The sequence below is a fragment of the Macaca thibetana genome, chromosome 12 (assembly GCF_024542745.1).
Source record: "Macaca thibetana thibetana isolate TM-01 chromosome 12, ASM2454274v1, whole genome shotgun sequence".
Taxonomy (NCBI): Eukaryota; Metazoa; Chordata; class Mammalia; order Primates; family Cercopithecidae; genus Macaca; species Macaca thibetana.
Genome location: NC_065589.1, coordinates 49,082,468 through 49,099,396, shown reverse-complemented (window position 1 = coordinate 49,099,396; position 16,929 = coordinate 49,082,468).

Sequence of the window (16,929 nt, the reverse complement as noted above, 5' to 3'; positions counted from 1 at the left end):
ACCTCACAATTGACATCTAGTCTTCTATTTCTAAAACAAGATGGTCTCCAGTCATGTCACCTATCTATCTATATATCTATCATCTATGTGTGTGTGGGGGGGGGAGTGGGGATGTGTGTGTATGTGTGTGTGTGTATATATATACACACACATACATATACACACACACACACAAAATATATACAAAATATAAAGTCATTTTAACTGAGTGAGATGATATCTCACGGTAGTTTTGATTTGCATTTCTCTGAGCATTATTGATGTTAAGCATGTTCCATATACATGTAGGCCATTTGTATGTCTTTTTTTAAGAAATGTCGATTCTGATCTTTTGCCTGTTTTAAAATCTGATTATCTCTTTTATTCCTGAGCTGTTTGATCTCTTCAATATATTTTTATATATTTTAATATGTTCACCAGTTTTGAGAGTTTTTTTTTTTTTTGGTGGAACCTTTAGGCTTTTCTAAATATAAGATCATGTAATCTGTAAACAAGCACAATTTGACTTCTTCCTTTACAATTTGGATGCCCTTTATTTCTTTCTCTTGTCTAGTTTCTCTTGTAGGATTTCCAGTACTATGCTGAATAACAGTGAAATTGGGCATCCTTGTCATGTTCTAAATCTTAAAAGAAACACAGTTTTTCCACATTCAGTGTATTCATATGTCTTTTATTGTGTTGAGATATGTTTTTTCCATACTAAGGTTTTTTAAAGCTGTTTTTTTAAATCATGAAGGGATATTGAAATCAAGGAGAATAAAATACTTCCAAATTCATTCTACCAGGCCACTATTACGCTGATACCAAAACCAGACAAAAACATAACCAAAGAAAACAAAACTACAAGCAAATATTTCTGGCGAACATAGATGCAAAAATCCTCAACAAAATACTAACAAACAAAATTCAGTAATGCATTGAAAAGGTCATTCATCATGGTCAAGCAGCATTTACCACAGAAATGCAAGACAGTTGAACACATAAAAATTAATAAATGTAATACAGCACATCAACAGAATAAAGAACGAAATCCCCATGATCATTTCAAGAGATTCCATAACAGATAACATTTAAAAAACATGTTCAACCAGAGTAATTCAGACTAGGCCCTACTTTAACTATGTTAACCATTTTTAAAAATGCTTATAAGTTAAACTAATTCTGTAAATTATAGATATATTAATTCTGTAAGTTATGGCAAATACAAGTGTTCCATGTCAATTAAACTGGAAAAACATTAGAGGTTTTAATACTCATCAGCACACTAAAGGCTATAAAAATTACTCTAGAAAAATAATCTGTAAAAAGGCAAATTAAAAAAAAAACTTTTGAATAGACGATTCATTCAAAAGGTACAAACTATTATAAATAACATAATTATCATTTCAGGTTTTCCATATATCCTGAGGATATCATCATTCCCAGTTTTTTTTAATATTCAAGGGCTAGTTCTCTTTTTCTCTCCTCCTCTCTGTCTCTCTCTCTCTCTCTCTCATTTTTTCCTAGGCAGAGATCTAACTTCGTTTTATCATTCTCACTAAGAAACTTGTGTCCCCTGTGGCAATGAGATAGTGCCACCTTCTGTCACCTGGACAGTAGGTACATGGGAGGAATACAAAGAGGAAGAAACTAAAGAACAGAATTGGTTAAATCAGTTTATGAAGTCCTCGATGGACAATTGACAAATCCATGCAAGAAACAGAGAAGATTTATTATTGCAAAGCTTTAAGAATTGAACTGTGGCATGAAAAACTGCTCAGTTCTCAAATAGGTCTCTGGGTAGCACAAAAATGGAACAGAAAAAATAACATTGCAGAAGTTCTCGAAACTAAACTGAAGTCTGAAGTATGGTTCACAAAATTAGGCCAGGCCATGCATGCAAAATTAGAACTGGCTAATTGCTTATTAAAACAGGAGAGTTTAGTAGGAACAAGAGGTTCATAAAATATACCCCAAATATCCGGTATACAATAAAAAAAAATACTTGTCTTACCAAGCATCAGGAAATCTCGACAAAGAGAAAAAAGCAAAACAATAGATACCAACAATGAGGTAACATATACATTGGCATTATTTGACAAGAGTATTAAAAATGGTGTTATGAAAATGCTCTAGCAAGCAATTATGATTACTTAAGAAACAAATAAAAAATCATCTCAACAAATAAATAGAAAATAATATAAAAACAGAAATTTCATAATTAAAAAATTCCATGACAAAGAAAATACTCTCTGTATGGGTTCAATAGAAGAATGAAGGTAATTGAGGGAAGAGTCATTGACATTGAAGATAGGACAATTGAAATTATCTAGATCGAATAATGGAGAATAAATAGAATTAAAAAAAAATAAACTGTGGAACCTGTGGGACAATAAGTAAACATCTCATATTCACATCATTGAAGTCATTGAAAGAAAAGAGTAAGCCCGTAGGGCACTGAAAATGTAAAAAGTAATTGCTGAATCTTTTTTCAATTTAATGAAACTTGCATTTCCAAGAAGTAGATCTAACTAGAAATAGAATAAACCCAAAGCATTTCAATTTCAAAACATCATAATTAAATATCTGAAAGCTAAGACAAAGGCAAAAGAAGTCTCTAAAGCTGTCGGAACCAGTGCATTACATCTGCATGAACAATAGTTTGGATTATAGTGGATTTATCACTAATTCATACAGGCCAGACAGAAGTGGGGAAATGTTTTCAGAATGCTGAAAGAAAAATGTTTTGTGATACAAAAAAAGTACATCTATTGAAAATATTCTTAAGAAAGAAAGCTTAGATTAATGAAAATAATTTGTTGACAGCCAAAAAATCGTTTATTTTTATTTTTATTTTTATTTTATTTTATTTATTTATTTTTTTTGAGACGGAGTCTTACTTTGTCATCCAGGCTGGAGTGAAGAGTAAATATATAGGAAAAAATATTAGACCATCAGACTATCTTTCTAATTTTTTTTTTTGAGATGAAGTCTTGCTCTTGTCGTCCATGCTGGAGTTCAACGGTGCCATCTTAACTCACTGCAACCTCTGCCTCCCTGGTTCAAGCAATTCTCCTGCCTCAGCCTCCTGAGTAGCTGGGGTTACAGGTTCGCGACCCACACCCAGCTAATGTTTGTATTTTTAGTAGAGATGGAGTTTCACCATGTTGGCCAGGCTGGTCTCAAACATTCTCCCGCCTTGGCCTCCCAAACACCTGGGATTACAGGTGTGAGTCACTGTACCCAGGCTCTGTTTTTCATTTTTAATATTATGTCTGATGGTCAATGTGAAAATTATAATATTATTTCATATGATTTTCAGTATATATAAAGAAAATATTTAAGACAATGATAGTATAAAAACAGGACGATAAAGGGACCTAAGTGCAGGTAATGTTTTTAGATTCTATTTGAAGTAGTAAAATATAGTTTTTTTGTAGACTATGATGTTACATATAGAAATTGTGACCTCCAGACCATCTACTACAATGAAATAAAATTGCCACAATGTATACTGAAAATTCTATATATAAATCAATATTAGATACTAAAAATATATTATATATAAGATATATAGACACAAAAAGATACTATATATCTATGACACACTAATATAACAAAATTGAATTTAAATCATCTAAATAAAAGACATAGATTGGCAGGGTGAATTAAATTATATCCAACTATATGCTTCCAGAAAAATTTACTTAAAATATAATTATATAGTTAAGTTTACAAATATAATTATATGGTTAAGTTAAAAGTAAAAGGGTGCAAACTCATATACTATGCAAACATCAGCCAAGAGAAAGCTGGGAGGCTATAATAACTTCAGAAAATCTAGACTTCAGGGCAAAGAAAGTTAGCATGGATAAAGAGAGATATATCATAACAAAATGGCCAGTTAATCACAAAAAGATAACAGTCTTAAATATGTATACACCTAACATTGGAGCTTCAAAATACATAAAGCAAAACTGAAAGAACAATAAGGAAAGGTAGACAAATTATAGCTGGGGCCTACAACAGCTCTATTTCTTAGTAATAAACATTAACAGAAAGCAAATAGGTGGTTGCCTGGTGAGTGAGATGCCTGAAAGGACAGATTACAAAGGAGTGTAAGGAAAACATCTGTATATAATGAATATGTTTATTATTCTCTTTAGTAATTATTTTATAGTGAGTACATATGCCAAACAGTAGCAAATGGTGCACTTTAAATATGTGTGGTTTATAGTATGTCAATAATAACTTAATAAAAAATTAATTAAAAGGGAAATTTTTTAAAGAGACAAAAGTATGCAAACCATTGGGCCTACCAGGTCTAATTTTAGAATTTTTTCTTAGATAATGATCATAGATATTTATTAATTTTTAGTTAAAATTGTTTGTCTCAGCATTGTAAATAACAGTGAAAACGGTTAGGTATCTTAAATTTCTAATGCTCGTGTTTTGGTTAAATTAATATATACTTATGACTAGAATACTAGGTAGCAATATATGTGACAGATGCAAATTCCATTAAAGTGATACCTATCTGTACATAAAAACTGAACATATATGTACGAAAATGTAGAGATTAAGGAGCTCTTCTATTTGAAACAACCATTGAACACCTGCTGTCTGATTCTATGTGAGTGTTGAAAAAGTGAATCTTTCCAATAATATATCTACACTAAGCATCATTATTTACTACCTATGCTTATGCATTTTGACATGTATGTTGCTATGCATGTCTCTTTGCATAAAAAATAGAATCCCCCTTTTTTTTATCCTTCTTAGAATTCTGGTGATTTTGTTTTGATAGGGAGGGAAGCTACTGAAGTATAAATAGCATTAAAATTCTTAATTAAAGATATTGTCAATAAATCAAATTTTATTTGTATTAATCTGTAGAATAATCTGAGGAGTAAAATTCATTACTAACACTAGACAAGTGGTAGATTATTCACTATAAACTTTATTTCTACATATTTACTTTCACTGATAAACTGGGATTTGAATTTCAACTGGATGCACAGTTATCTTTGCTGATTTATTCTCTCCTTCTCTCTTTTATCTTCAGTTTCAGCTATTCTTATTGGCTTATTGGTTTTTCCAGTAGCCGCTATTTGCTAAAATTATTTGGCTCTTTTTAGCATGATCTCATCAATATATTTTTGAAAATACTGAGAAACCTCTCAATGCATATGAAATATATGTTTTCTAAAAATCCTAATAAGTGGTTTTCCCTTTTTTTTGGGTGATTATTTCTTCAAGTACTGGGCTGTGAGTTTATCAGACACAGCCCAAAAAGATTTACAAAAAAAAAAAAAAAAATTACTTCCCTTACATTCTGTATCAAGGTCCTTTCTCAAAGCAGCTTCAGGTATATTTTATGGAACCAATTAATTGCACAAGACACTGGAGACAAATATGATCTAAAATAAAATATTGCACAGTGTTAACTTGACGTATATAAAAGACTTCCCTAAACATCAATTGTCATTTGCTAAGTGAGAACTCTAATCTCAGTTGACTTCCTTGCAACTTCATCAAAATAGTATTTGATACATTCAAAGGCATGAAAACAGAGCCATAAGGAAGTATTGAAATATGTAATGCCCCTTTCCTATAAGGCTAAAACTTAGAAACTAATTTAATATTTACAAAAACATTTAAGGCTTACCTAGCTGTATTTCCAGAAAGAACAGATGTATATGTGATCACTTTTTTCTTTCTTTTTTTTTTATTATACTTTAAGTGCTAGGATACATGTGCACAATGTGCAGGTTTGTTACATAAGTATACATGTGCCATGTTGGTGTGCTGCACCCATTAACTCGTCATTTATATCTAGTGATCACTTTTTTCTTATAGGAACATGTAAAAGAGAATAAACTCTGTTTTCTAATATTCGACAGAAAACTTTTTGAAATTTTCTTTTACTTCTGCCAACAAATTTTATTATTTTGAAATATATCACTAATTATTCATTTTATTATTGTTTTTTGTCTTTTTAACTACTCACATTTTGATCTTCATCACTGCGTATAACCTGTGTACAACAATTTCCTATATAAACAAACAACAACAAAAACTTTGGAGAAGGAATTCTTCTTTCCCACTCTTTTTCCTTCTATTTCACCAGGCACATCACAACCCAATTATGTTTTCTATTCTAACTAAGCAGCATATTCTTCAATAATCTTGAATAATTATTTTGTTAGGGAATGCAGTTTTTCTTTTTGTAATCACAATATGAATTGCCTCTTGAAGTGTATAGATACTGAGGAATTCCAAAATAGCAAATACTTAAATCAAGAGAACACAAGTAAATAACCCACTAGATAACAGAAGTGGGAAATGCAAAATCAATTCTATATTTCATCCTTTGGGGGTTATTAGTTGTCAACACCTGATCATCAAGGTTGGTAGCAACTATATTTATATGAAATAATCACTTATCAAAGATTATATATTTAAATTTTTGTTGCCTGAGGAAACTGCCAATCTTACTGTCTAATATGATGAAACCTGGCAGAAATAGATAAGAAAATGGTTAGAAATGTCAGGAAAATAGAACATGTTCTGTTGTAGATAGAAAGTGGTTCGAAAAAATAAGGTTTCCAACTTTCTCAGAAGGATCAAGACATCAGAATTTAATAACAAATCAATAGAAGAACAAGAGGTTCAAAATATGAATAATATCAAAATCCAGGGTTGATAAAAATTCAATAAGAAAGTATTACCCAGAATTACAAATGAAAAGTAGATATGGTAAGAAATGGATGAGCACTGCAGCAGGTGTGTTAAAGTTCTCTGTGGTGGTTTTTCCCAGGGTTTTATTGACCCATCCTCCCATTCATCTCTAACGCCCTCCTATTGATCTCTACTGTTTGGGAAGCTCTGAAAACAAGCTTCCGACAGCAATGTCTCATACTTCCCTTCTTTCAGGAATTCAGTGGATTCAGTTGTGTTGGTTTATATAAATATGCTTTGGTTATGGAATTAATTCAGGATGAGCTTCCAGAATAACTTTTGAAAATTTAAAATGAGTTTGATACTTGAACACATGAAAAAAAAATGCATCACAATTTATATGACATATTTTAAATAAATGGGCCCATTTTACTGAGCCTCATCCAATCAAAATACATCTATTCAAAAAAGGGCCTGGCTGGGTGTGATGACTCACGCCTGTAATCCCAGCACCTTGGGAGGCCAAGACAGGCAGATCACCTGAAGTCAGGAGTTTGAGACCAGCCTGGCCAAAATGGTGAAAACTTGTCTCTACTAAAAATACAAAAATTTAGCCAGACATGGTGGTGCATACCTGTAATCTCAGCTGCTTGGGAGGTTGAGGCAGGAGAATCACTTGAACCCGGGAGGCAGGGTTGCCATGAGCAGACACTGAGCCACTGCGCTCCAGCCCTGGTGACAGAAGGAGACTCCATCTCAAAAGAAAAAAAAAAAAAAAAAAAAGCCTATACTAGACCTTTCAATTTATATCATATCTTTCATAAAATAAAAAAACACAAAATATGTAAGTAAAAACACATAATATACCAAGGCACCATCCACTCAGGACTAATTTGCAATTCTATAATAGCATTCTTGTCACTCTTCATGGAACTAGCCTAAACTGTTTAATTTACTCTCCGCTCTCATGGCTGGTTAGCATTTATTAGATTATGTCTTCGTACATTATTTGCTTGTATGATCATTTTTCCTCTTACATTAAACGTACTTTGTTATGTCTTCCTAATTAATACAGAGTAAATAACATACAATTTATTCTTACAATAACACATGGATATTAACTTAGATAAAATGATAGGGGTAACTTTCTTTTTTTTACTTTTTATATTACTAAATTACAATAATCTGTGAAAATAAAACTGGGATAGGCTTAAAAAGCACATAAGCAAATTCTGCATTTAAGGAGCTTAGATATTGCCACTTTTTCCTAAGAATAAGTCTAAAGCTTAATAAATTATAAATTGACAACTCTTTTTAGATTTATGAAAGAAGTGAGGTCCTGGGACAAATGACTTCCCCTCGAACTGAGAAATGGCAGGCAGATACAGAGAACAGCTCTCTGCAGCAGACTTCTGTGGAATCACACTTGGTAGAAAAACCTGAACTCTAGTTGAATTACGGGATTCTGGGTGTAGACAAAATTGACAATTAATAACTACAGGAGAATCTAGTCATAGGGGAACCTCACAATTTTGTGTTTTACCGCCAGGAGATCTACCAGATTCTGACAGCAAATAACAGAGAAAAAAAAAGAAAGAAACAAATAATAAAACAAGAAAAAAATCTTCTCTTACTTTCAGTGGGGGTAGGAGAAAAGAAACCATTTTGAAATACACTAGAGCACTCTATTCTTCTTAACAAACTTTGCTCTCAAGAGAAACTAGTTGATAACAGGTGATTTTTTTTTTTAAGGGTTTTCAGGGCCTAACTGATCTAGGGGTAGGGAAATATTCAACTCCAGCCCTCTCTAGACATCCTGCCCCACTTAATGGAAGAGAAAAAAACTGAGAAACACTAGTGAAGTTCATATTTCAGAGGTATAGGCTCACTAAAACACTGAGACATAATCATAGAACTTTCAAAATTTTCCTCTCTGTCACTCATTACCACCACAATACAGAAGACGTTGATATGGTTTGGCTCTGTGTCCTCACCCAAATTTACCTTGAATTGTAATCCCCATAATCCCTTTGTGTCAGGGGACCAGGTAGAGGTAATGGAATCATCGGGTTGGTTTGCCCCATGCTGTTCTTGTGATAATGAGTGAGTCTCATGACATCTGACTTTTTTTTTCTTTTTTTGTTTGTTTTCTTTAAGTTCTGGGATACATGTGCAGAATGCGCAGGTTTGTTACATAGGTATACATGTGCCATGGTGGTTTGCAGCACCTATCAACCCATCATCTAGGTTTTAAGTCCCGCACGCATTAGGTATTTGTCTTAGTGTTCTCCCTCCCCTCGCTCCCCACCCCCTGACAGGCCCCAGTGTGTGATGTTACCCTCCCTGTGTCCATGTGTTCTCATCATTCAACTCCCACTTATGGGAGAGAACATGTAGTGTTTGGCTTCCTGTTCCTGTGTTAGTTTGCCAAGAATGATGGTTTCTAGATTCATCCATGTCCCCTCATAGTTTATTAGCGTCTGGCATTTCTCCTGCTTGCACTCATTTTCTCTCCTGCGGCCCTGTGAAGAGGTAACTTCTGCCATGAATGGAAGTTTCCTGAGGACATCCCAGCCATGCGAAAATGTGAGTCGATTAAACCTCTGTTCTTTATAAATTACCCAGCCTCAAGTATTTCTTCATAGCAGTGTGAGAGCAGACTAATACAGCAGTTCTTTCTTTCCAACATATTATGTCTGAATATCAAGGATATATTACAAGGCATGCTAAAAACACAGTAAAAGAAAGCCAAAAACAAAACACAACAAACAAAAAACTAAACATTTCAAGGAGACAATAACACATTAGAAACAAGCATGGGTGGGATATTGGAATTATCAGACAAGAAATTCAAAGCAACTGTGATTAATGAGATAAAGGCTGTAATGGATAAAGCAGACAGCATGCAAGAACATAAGAAAATGTAATCACAGAAATGAAAATCCTAAGAAAGAACCCTAGAAGAAATGCTAGAGATCAAAATCATTGTAACAGAAAGGCATTTGAAAATCTCATTAGGATATTGGCCACAGAAGAGGAAGAAAATCTCTCAGCTTGAATATTTATCAATAGAATCTTCCAAAGCTGAAACAAAAAGAGAAAAGACTGAAGTAAACAGAACAAAATATTCTGGAGAGTGGGACAATTACAAAAGTTGTAACATATGTATAATGGAAATACTAGAGGGAGAAGAAAGACATCAAAGAGCAAAATAAATCTTTGAAGAAATAATAACTGAGAATTTCCCTCAAGTTAATGTCAGATGCCAAACCACAGATTCTGGAAGCTCAGAGAACATCACACAGGATAAATGCCAAACAAAACAATACAAAAAAAAAATTTACAACTGTACCTTGGTAAATCATTTGCAAACTACAGAAAATTTAAAATAAAAAAAAAAAAATTGAAAAATGCCGGTTTGGGTCTGAGAAAGCACATTACCAAAACAGGAACAAAGACAAGAATCTATCTTCCGTCTTCTCAGAAGCCAAATTAGCAAGAACAGAATAGAATAAAACATTTAAAGTGTTGAGAACAAAAGAAAATATACCAACATAGAATTCTGTGCCCTGTGACATTACCCTCAAAAAGTGGAGGAGAAATAGCGACTTTTTCAGACAAACAAAAATTTAGGGAATTAGTTACTAGTAAAAAATGCAAAAGATGTTAAAAGAGAAGAGAAATAATATAGGTCAGAAAGCAAGATCTACATAAATAAAGAAGCATCAAAGACAAAACCAATGAAAGTAAAGTAAATGCTTTTCTTTTTCTTATTCTTAATTGATCTAACAGATAATGGTTTGTTCAAAATTATTCAAAATCAAAAAATATAGCAATTGTGCTATAATAGCTTATAGATATTTCTTCTTTTCTAGCATGTGAATTTATTACTGTACTTTCTTCTAAGCACTGGTTTCACTCCATTTCCAATTTTGAAAAGTTGTTTTTATAAAATTTTAATTAATCTTAAATATTTTTAAGTTTCTCTTCCGATTTAATTTTTGACTGATGAATTATTTCCAAAAGTCTTCTTTAACCTCTCTGTACTTTAAGATTTTCTAGTTACCTATTTGTCATTAATTTCTAGTTTAATTACACTGTGGTCTGAATGCAGATATTATACAATGTCTGTCGTTTTAAATTTACTAACGTGTGTTTTATGGTCCAGAATATAATCTATCTTGGTGTGTATTGTATGGAAGCTTGAGAAGAATATGTATTGTGCTGTTATTGAATGGGGTAATCTATGTATGTCAATTATATTGAGTTGATTGATGGTGTTATTGAGTTCAACAATGTTGTTACAGATTTTCTGCCTGATGAGTCTGTCTGTTTATGAGAAAGATATGGAAGTCTCCGATATATAATAGTAGATTAACCTATCTCCCCTTTTAGTTATATCAAGTTTTGTCTCACATATGATCTGTTGTTATTAGGTACATATACATTAAGGATTGTAATGTCTTCTTGGAGAATTGACCCCTTTATTGTCATGCAATGTCTTTCTTTGTCCCCAATAAATTTCCTGGTTTTAAAGTCTACAGTGAAATTGATAGAGCTATAGCTGCTTTCCTTTCATTATTGTTGCATAGTATAACTTCTTCATCCATCTACATTTTTTAATTGACAAAATTGTATGTATTTATCATGTACATGTTCTTTTAAAATGTACATTTTAAAAAGGATAAATTTAGCTAATTAACATTTACATTACCTCACATAGTTATTTCTTTATGGTGAAAATCTACTTTTAGCAATCTACTTAAAACCTACTCAGCAACTTTCAAATATACAGTACATTGTTATTAACTATAGAGGCCTCTTGTACACTAGATCTCTTGAAATTATTTCTCCAATCTAACTGAAATACTATATCCTTCTGGCAATTGTCTCCCCAACCCACCTTTCCATCCAATGACTTTTAATCTAAGTGTGTCTATATATGTAAAGGTAGTTACTTTTTGACAAAATATAGTTGGGTCATTTTCTTTTTGATCCACTCAAACAATCTCTGCCAAAGTATTATACTTAGAACACTGACATCCAGAATGATTTATTATATATTTGAGTTGGCATCCACCATAATTTTTTACTATTTTCTATTTATTGCCCTTGGTTTTGTTCCTAATTTTGTTTTCTACTCTTCTTCTGCCTGTTGTGATTTTAATTGAGCATTTTATATTATTTCCTTTTCTCTTTTTTCTCAGAATATCAACTACGCTTCTTTCTTTTTTTTTTTTTTTTCCTATTTTTTGGTAGTTGCCCTAGAGTTTGCAATATGTATTTACAATTAATTCAAGCCCATTTTTTGAATACCACTATACTGCTTCACAGGTACTATAAGTAACTTATAATAACAAAATAATTTTAACTTATCCTCTTATCCCTTGTATAATTGCTGTCATTCATTTCATTCATGTATAATAATGCATTTAAAATATGTACAAAACCATACATAATTGAATACATTGTTGTTATAATTATTTTTTTTTCACACATCAGATTTTCTTTATTCATTTGTTGATGGATGATTAGGTTGATTCTGTATCTTACTATTGTGAACAATGCTGCAATGAATATGAAAGGGAAGGTATCTGTTTGACATATTGATTTCATTTCCTCTGGATAGATACAGCAGACTTCTGTGGGATAGCTGGATCATATGGTTGTTTTGTTTTTATTTTTATTTATTTATTTACTATTTTTAATTATACTTTAAGTTCTAGGGTACATGTGCACAACGTGCAGGTTTGTTACATATGCATACATGTGCCATGTTAGTTTGCTGCACCCATTAACTCGTCATTACCATCTCCTAATGCTATCTATCCCTCCCTCCTTCCCCCACCCCATGACAGGCCCCGGTGTGTGATGTTCCACATTCTGTGTCCAAGTGTTCTCATTGTTCGATTCCTACCTATGACTGAGAATATGCGGTGTTTGGTTTTCTGTCCTTGTGATAGTTTGCTCAGAATGATGGTTTCCAGCTTCATCCATGTCCCTAAAACGGACATGAACGCAACCCCAGTAATGGGATGGCTGTGTCAAATGTTCTAGATCTAGATCCTTGAAGAATTGCCACATTGTCTGCCACAATGGTTGAACTAGTTTACAGTCCCACCAGTTAGAATGGCGATCATTAAAAAGTCAGGAAACAACAGGTGCTGGAGAGGATGTGGCACATATACACCATGGAATACTATGCAGCCACAAAAAAGGATGAGTTCATGTCCTTTGTAGGAACACAAAAGACATATCTGATAAAGGATTATTAACCAAAATATATGAAGAACCCTTAAGACTCAAAAATAAGAAATGAATAAGATTAAAAATGGGTCAAAGACCTTAACAGACACATCAAAAAAGAATATATAAAATGGTAAACAAGCACATGAAAAGTTGTTCCACATCAGAAGTCAATAGGAGAATGCTACTTAAAACAATGAGATACCAGTACCTACTTACTAGCATGGTCCAAATCCAGAATATTGATAACACCATATGCTGATGATAATGTAGAACTACAGGAGCTCTCACTCATTGTTGATGGAAGTACAAAATTATACAGCCACTGTGGAAGACAGTTTGGTTGTTTCTTACAAAACTAAACATGTTGTTGACATATTATTCAGCCAATATGCACCTTGATATTTACCCCAGAAAGCTGAAAACTTATGTTTAAACAAAAACCTGAACACAGCTATTCATAGCAGCCTTATTAATAATTGCCAAAACTTGGAAACAACCAAGATGTCCTTTACTAGGTGAATCAACAAATAAACAGTGGTATATGCAGACAATAGAATATTATTCAGTGCAAGAAATACATGATCTATCAAGCCATGAAAAGACACAGAAGAAATTTAAATGCGTATTAGCAACTGAAAGAAATTAATCTAAAAAGCTATCTGACATTCTGGACAAGGAAGAACTATGGAAACAGTAAGAGTATCTGTGGTACAGAGGATTATGGCATAGTGAGGGATAAATAGACAGAACACAGCATTTTTAGGGCAGTAAAACTGCTATGTATGATAGTACAATGGTGGATACATGGCAGTATACTTTTCTTCCAATTTAGAGAATGAACACCAGGTGTGAGATGTGTATACACTGTGGACTTTGAGAAATACTAATGTGTCAATGTAGATTCATGTTTTATAACAAATATAAGACTGATAGGAAATGTTGATAATGGGGGAGGCTATGAATGCCTCAGGCAATGTGTGGAACATCTTTCTACTTTTCTCTCAATTTTGTTGTGAATCTAAAATCATTCTAAAGAAATAAAGTATTTTCAAAAGTGCATACAGCCTTGTCATCTGTGCTAAGGTGGACAAATAGTTGCAGTGTTTGTCAGGAGATCATCTTCCTTTATTTGAGAAAACAAAACAAAAAACACAAACAAAAAGAAACATTTGATTCCATAAATATAAGCTGTTTCATCTTCCAAAAGCTTATAGTTTGTACTGAATGGACATAAATAATATAGGTAAGTTATAAAAACGTTTCTAATCTTTCATCTAATTAAGGGTATGTATCAAAGCACCTTGCAAATGTTACTGTCTAATCTTAGGCAAATATGAACTTCAAATAATGTTAATTTTCAAATAATTTCTGGGAGGGAATAGCATTTTGTAATGAGTGATGCTATATTTTTCTTTACCTTGACCAACATGCATGGCAGATGAGGAGCAACAGAGTAAAAATAAATACATAAAACCAAGATTATCTCTATGAAAAACTTTTACCCTCAGAAGCAATGGACTTCAAAATGGAAGTTCTGCATCAGTATATGAGAGCAGGGTTTTATATTTCTTTCTTGACTTATCTTTCTAGCCTAACATTATAAAATTAGATTCCAATAAAATCAGAGCTTTAAAATTCTTCCACTTTTCTTCTTTTCTCATTTTTGCTCTTTGTCTCTAAAACGATCTATAAAAGAATAAAGTCATACTTCAGTTGCTGTTTTCTTTAATCTATCAGCATTCAGGTGTATCTCTAATGACATTATCCACAGAGTCATGAGAAAAAAGACTTTAAAGTATTAAATCTGGTCTCCATTTTAATATGATAACATTTTAAAAGGTGAAATAGGTCTTCCTTGAAACTGCCAAGTGATTTCATGCTGTAAGTTCCTTATTTTATTCAAATTTGATATTAAATGGAAGAGCACACAAGTATATCAAATATAAACTGCCTAATTTTGTTAAAGTCAGGCATATTAGAGATCAGAAGACCTTTTTGCTCATTGCTGATAGAAAGATGACAATGTGTCATAACATTTATTGTTTATTTTTATTGAACATTATTGTCTAACACACTATCTATAATTTCTCAATATTAATAAAATTGTAGTATGTTTAAAAACAGGTCTTGAATATGGAAAACTTCATTTTATAATTGATGGCAGTTTCTAATCAAATGTTTTTAGGAAAACCAGTTCATACATCCCTTTTATTCTTTCTGACTTTTAAAATAAGTGTATTAATATATTTTGTGGTAGTCTATGGACTTTAAATATGATAGTTATTTTTTGATAAGTTTTTACAAACCATAAGATATTAAATAGTTATAAGACATTTACACAGATTCTATCATAAATATAGAAAAAAATAATCACAGAAAGCATGACTATTAACCAAAGGAAAGCCTTTTTGAATGATCAGCAATAATATTTTAAAAACCAATCTGATGATAAAAACATTTTTGACAGTTTGTTTTACAGAAAAAATTAACCTAGTTGAACAAGTCATAGAACAAACATAAGAATGTGCTGTCTTCTAGTCACATATCTCTTTACCTAAAATCAATTTTTCTAGTGGAATAATAAAAATAGCATATAATATTGGTACTGTGCTAAGACTTTTTAGAAACTAGAGGCAAATCTTGAACATAGCTGATTACGTTTGAACAGTTTATAATTTAATTCAAAATAAAACCATGAAAACATGACTAAGGAACTTATTGATTATTTGAAAACGTATTTTACTTTTCTTATGCATCTGAGGATGTAAAAAAATGTGTATTGTGGAATATACAGTTTTAGCTAGATATTCAAAGATCTGTAATTTTAACACAGTTAAAGAATGAAAAATTATATGAAAGAAATGTTTGGTATTAGAAATGTCCACTCTTCTCAATAGTCACAAAAAGAAAATAAAATAACACACATGCGCGCACGCACACACACACACACACATATACATACACACACACCTTTGAATACTAAGGAAATGAATAAAAGACCAAATAAAAGACCCTATTAAAATTGAAAAAGATGAGACTTCTGGAATGGCACAGTAAGAAGTTTGGGAGATCTTCTCCCTTGGTGAAACAGCAATTTAACGGGTAAAAATTGTAAAAGTAACAGTAATTAAAATTTCTGGAAATTATCCCTAAAAACATACAGAAAATGGAGACACATTCATTCAAGAATAGCTATTAAATCTTGATTAAGAACAGCTAGTATCTATGGCATTTGACCCACAACCTACTCCATGGCCAGCCCTCCAGTGCTCCCTGCTATGGAAGGTCTACTCCAGTCATGGGCTCCTAAGACAAGGAGCTCTCTCCACTCTTAGCTCCCAGTCTGGTTTCATCATAGGAGGGGCTGACTTCTGTAGTTTCTCATTTCTCCTGGCTCTATGTTATAGAAGTTCTAGTCCAGGTAGGCGTAGCCAGAATAACTAGGTTTCTCTTCTATCATCCAGCCCCATTTACAGGGCATTGGTTCTACCACAGGCGTGGCAAGTTAAGAGTATCGGGGCCCTGATTATCCTTGTTCCAGTTTATTAATAGAGTAAAGTTTCCCAGCTGGGAGAGGAAGGACAAAAAGATAATGAACTACTATGCCATTTCAAGTGCTCAGTCATAGTAGTGGGATGTCCCTCTAGGAAGAGGGTACCCACCACAAGCTCCAATGCAGTGGCACAAGGGTACTGAACAACAATAACAACACCACAAATCAGCTCTGTTTTTTTCAAAGTTACTCTTCTCTCTCTGAGGGGAAAAACTTAATTTGGAAAAGAGACTGGAAAACTCCATGCTTAGAGTGATATCTAAAACAATAAAGACCTTGATGGACAGCAATTAAGAGAAGCCTGGTAGCTATATGATACAAACAAAATGCAAGAAAGCTAGAAGTTTACTGAAGAGAATGAATGAAGGACATAGCCATGATAAGGCATTTTGAAACAACTGTCTGAATATAAAAGGTATGCAGATATGCTAGGCTGCATCCCCTCAGAACAATGAGAAAAGAATTCA